The sequence below is a fragment of the Panthera uncia genome, chromosome C2, assembly GCF_023721935.1.
Source record: "Panthera uncia isolate 11264 chromosome C2, Puncia_PCG_1.0, whole genome shotgun sequence".
In the NCBI taxonomy this organism is placed as follows: Eukaryota; Metazoa; Chordata; class Mammalia; order Carnivora; family Felidae; genus Panthera; species Panthera uncia.
In genome coordinates this window covers 25,729,620-25,734,599 of record NC_064810.1, presented here as the reverse complement: position 1 = coordinate 25,734,599, position 4,980 = coordinate 25,729,620, and the positions used below count along the sequence as shown (strand labels likewise).

Here is a 4,980-nt window from a genome sequence, read left to right as displayed (position 1 = left end):
TTTTTTAAACCCAAATCAAACTTTAAAGATAAAAATTATATGATGGGTATGTTAATTAACTTGATTACAACAATCATTTCACAGTGTATATATATGTATCCAATCACATTGGATATCTTAAATATGTATAGTTCTTGTAAGTCAATAATACCTCAATAAAACTGAAAAACACTTACCAGGCACTGAAAAACTAGGAAAATATGAGTCACACTGAGAAAATAAATAAATCAATATAAACTGAACCAGAGCCACTGTTAGAATTAGGAGACAAATACATTAGAACTGTTATTATAAGCGTGCTGGGTGGCTCAGTCATGATCGGCTCAGGTCATGATCTCACGGTTCATGGGTTCAAGCCCCACACTGGGCTCTATGCTGACAGCTCAGAGCCTGGAGTCCGCTTTGGATTCTGTGTCTCCCTCTCTCTCTCTCTCTCTCTCTCTGCCCTACCCCCGCTTGTGCGCTCGCTTTCTTTCTCTCTCTCAAAAATAAAATAAACTTAAAAAAAACTGTTATTATAAATATATTCCACATATTCAAAAATTAAGACATGAAAATTGTTTTTTAAACCCAAATCATGGCTTAGTCAGTTAAGTGCCCAACTTCAGCTCAGGCCATGATCTCATGGTTTGTGGGTTCAAGGCCCGAGCCAGGCTCTGTGCTGACAGTGCAGAGCCTGGAGCCTGCTTGGGATTCTGTGTCTCCCTCTCTCTCTGCCCCTCCCTCACTCGTACAGTGTCTCTATCCCTCAAAAATAAACATTAAAAAAATTTTTTTAATTAAATTGAAAGAATCTCTAATATTTAAAAACTAAGAAACATTTTAAATAATCCACAGGTCAAAAAAAAAGTAGAAAGAAAAATTAGAATGTATTTTAAACAGAATGAAAATACAATCAATTATTATGGGTTAAATTGTTTTCCTCCAAAAGTATATTCAAGTTCTAAACCCCCCAGCATCTCTGAATGTGACCTTATTTGAGAATAGAGTCATTACAGGTATAATTAGTTAACTCAAAATGAGATAATACTAGATATTATAATATTAAACTGGATAATACTGGATAAGGTGGGCCCTAATCCAATATGACTAGTGCCCTTACAAGAAGAGAAGAGACACACAAAGAAAAGACATCACACGATGACAGGTGCAGAGACCAGTATAATGCACCCGCAAGCCAACGTACACCAAGGATCACTGCTACCATCAGAATCCAGGAAGGGGTAAGGAGGACTGTACCAAGAGACCCAGAGGGAGCATGGTCTTGCTGACACCTTGATTCATGACATCTAGCCTCAAGAACTGTGAGAGAATAAAATTTCTTTTGTTTTAAGTCACCCAGTTTATAACACTTTGGTACGGCAGCCCTATGAAACTAATATGACATATCAAAACGTGTGGGATGTCACTAAAAAACAGTACCTAGGGAGAAATTTAAAGCACTTATTGCTTAATACTGGAAAATGAGAATCATCTCAAGTCACTGACATCAGCTTCCAAAGTAGAAAAAAGAAATACAATAAACTTCAGAGCCTAAATTATCTAAAAATCAGAATTAAAAACAAAAACAAAAAAACAATGAAACCAAAAACTGGTTCTTTAATAACAAAGATAAAATTGACATACATTCTAACCAGTCTATTAGGAGAGAATAAAGGAGAGTAGACACTAGTTCTCCCAATAGCAGGAGTAAGGGAAGTAACATAACTATACATTCTAAGAATATTTAAAAGATAATAAAGGAACATTTTGAACATCTTTATGGCAATAAATTTGGCAACTTAGAGGAAATGGACAAATTCCTCAAAAGCCACAACTTCTAATGGCTACAAAAGATATAAAAGTTTTATCTATGAAAAATATTAATTGTAGTTAACTTTCTCACAAAAACAAAAATTCCAGGCACAAATAGTTTTACAGATCATTTCTCCCAAAATTCAAGGAAAAAAATAATACCATTTCCGCACATATGCTCCTAAAAAGTTAAAAAGAAATAAATAATTCACAGACAATTATATAATGCCAGATTCACCCTGACATCAACACCGGACAGGGACAGCGTGCTTTCCCGCTCCCGAGCCGTGGCCATCTCTGCCACGCCCAGTCACATGCTCTTCAGCGGCAGCTCACACTAGGACCTGTCCCTGTGTGTGGCTGACTGGCTGGGCCTGAAGCTGGGCAAGGTGGTCACTAAGAAGTTCAGCAACCGGGATACCAGAGTCAAGATCGGTGAAAGCGCGAAGCCAAAGATGTCTATAACATCCAGGGTGGCGTGGAGAAACCTACAGCCTGATGGAGCTCCTCATTGTGATCAACGCCTGCAAGATCACGTCGTCCATCATCCAGTGTAACTGCCATGACCCCAGGTTTTCCATACTCTCGACAAGGTAAAAAGGACAAGAGCCATGCTCTGATGTCTGTGAGACTTGCGGCATATATGTTCTTGGTTGCTGGGGCAGACCACATCCTCACCATGGACCTGCATGCCTCTCAGACCCAGCGAGTCTTTGACATTCCAGTGGATAATCTGTACGCAGAGCCTGTAGTCCTGCAGTGGATTCAGGAGAACACCGCCAAGTGGAGGAACTGTATTATCGGTTCACCTGATGCCAGAGGAGCTAAAAGGGTCCCATCAATTGCAGACAAGGTAAATGTGGAATTTGCCTTGATTCACAAATAGAAAAAGAATGCAAATGAAGTGGACCGGATGGTTCTTGTGGGCCACATAAGGGACCACCTGGCTATCCTTGTGGACAACATGGCTGACATGCATGGCACTATCTGCTGTGCTTCCAACCAGCTACTCTCAGCAGAAGCCACCAAAATTTATGCTGTCCTTTACCCACAGGATCTTCTCTGGGCCAGCTATTTCCAGAATAATGCTGCCTTTGAAGCTGTTGTCACAAACACCATTCCATATGGGGTCAAAAGGAGACACTGTTCCAAGATTCAGGTTATTGATATCTTGATGATCTTGGCTGAGGTAATCCAAAGGGCACACAATGGTGAATCTGTGTTTTACCTGTTCAGCCACATACCACTATAGATCCCAGATGTCAGGTATGAATGAAGCCCACTTTGGCCTCTGAATTGCCAGAGTTTTTCTGACTTTTTAGTTTCAGGACTCAGCAATTATAGGATAATGCAAAAGCACCCAATCTTTGTATACCCCAAGACCCATTGTTTCCCTCTCCTCAAGCTCAAGTCCATTCATTTTCAGTTTGAGGGGAGGGTAGTGGTTATTTGATTTTTCTAAGTGACCTGCTGTTAGTGATACATGTTTCATCATCCTGACTTGTTGGATAGGTGACCTTTTTCTTTGTTTTATCAGTACTTTGAGGCCACAAGTTTGAAGTATATAATTACATTGCAGAAGTTCATAGTTAATATATTCTGAAGGTGCCAGAGATGACTTCAGATTAAAGCTTTCTGTGTAAATAATAATGTCAATGGACATTTGGGTAAAACCCTGTATACAGAATTATACTGAGTGAACCTTGGAAAATGTATAATACCCTGAATTTTGAATTTTTTTTTCAGTAACCAGATTTCAAATAAACCATTGTGGTTATTGTGCTTAATCTGACCAAATTTTATGTGGCTTTAAGATGGCCACTGACATGTTTACTTTCTGATAAACATTAGACATATCAGAGGCAATGTAGTTCATTATTTTTTTTTACTGCAACTTCTAAAAAATATAACTATTACTCACCTGAAATGTCATGTTCTAAAATTTCAAAATTATCTTTAGCAATAGACTGACTGAGAAAATGTTTAGAGAAAGACTCTACGGGCTCACTGGCCCATTCATGCTGTGCTCTGACATCCCAGGAAGACAGCTCTTTGAGTGTCTCCTCCTGTCCTGCCATCTAGTTTTATGGTCTATTTTTAGCTCTAGCCTTTACTTTGCCTTTTTTGCAATAATTTCATGTTGTGGATTTCCACCAAAATAAAGACTCCCCTAAATCCCCTCAAGTTTACTAGTCTGATCATTATTTTGATTTGGACATAATAAAAAGTGAGTTTTTGTGAGTGCCACCTAAATCATATTTAAACATTATTTCTTTAGTTTTGATGTCATATTCTTTTGCCTTTTGTAATCAGAAGTAGCAAGTCTCTTAGGCAACTGATTATTTTAAGTAAAACTGTTAGATGAAAAACGTGGGCAAGTCAGGCCTATGAAAAAAGTACAAATCAGTAAGCATTAATTTTTGATCCATTAAGATAATGTTCAAATGGTGGCCCAAGAGTAATCATGGAAGCCAAGAATGCTTTCTCCACAAGATGGCCCTTGACAACACCCTCCACAGGGAGGTGCATTCCTGCCTGCGGCAAAAGGCAAGCGCTGGCTCCCTGTGAGCTTTGTTATACGCACACTTGTGTGCAAACAACTGAGTTCTTCAGCCCCCAAAGAAGAGAATTTGTCTACAGAGACAAGGCCTTAGAATAATAATCTCTCCCTTCTGCTGACTTTTAAAACTTGAAGAGAGGAAATTCTCTGATCTACATTCTGCAGGTAGAAAAATCAAATCTTTAAGTCAGTAACAAATTTCAATGGCAATCTTTAAGGTTTCAAACTTCACCACAGCAGAGGTTGAAGTTAAAAGTTCATTTCAGTCACTGCAGAAACTAGCATTTTGCTATACCTTAAAATGACTTTTAAGGGAAAAAAAATGGCATTATGTAGCTTTGTAGAGCCCCCTATGCAATATAGATTGTCTATACCTACAAAGAGTTGACTTAAGATATATAAAGAGCCTATTTAGATATACTTTTTCGTTTTAATAAATGAGTGATATCTCTTTCTTGGAATTTCTATACATAGACAAATGAAAATGTAGCTATGAACACACATAGGAAGACAGTCTTGGCATACATGTTCACATGACTCATAGAAGTTTACTTAAAGGTAATCATTTCAAGTTAAGATTGATTCTAAGATACAGAGCTAGTTTTAAAATAATCTTCAGATAAAAA

At 38.1% G+C, this 4,980-nt stretch overlaps 1 pseudogene; it reads left to right on the top strand.

The window, feature by feature from the left end:
- The first annotated feature begins 1,140 nt into the window (after positions 1-1,140).
- Positions 1,141-3,046, top strand: LOC125921526 (ribose-phosphate pyrophosphokinase 2-like; annotated as a pseudogene).
- The last annotated feature ends 1,934 nt before the right edge of the window (positions 3,047-4,980 follow it).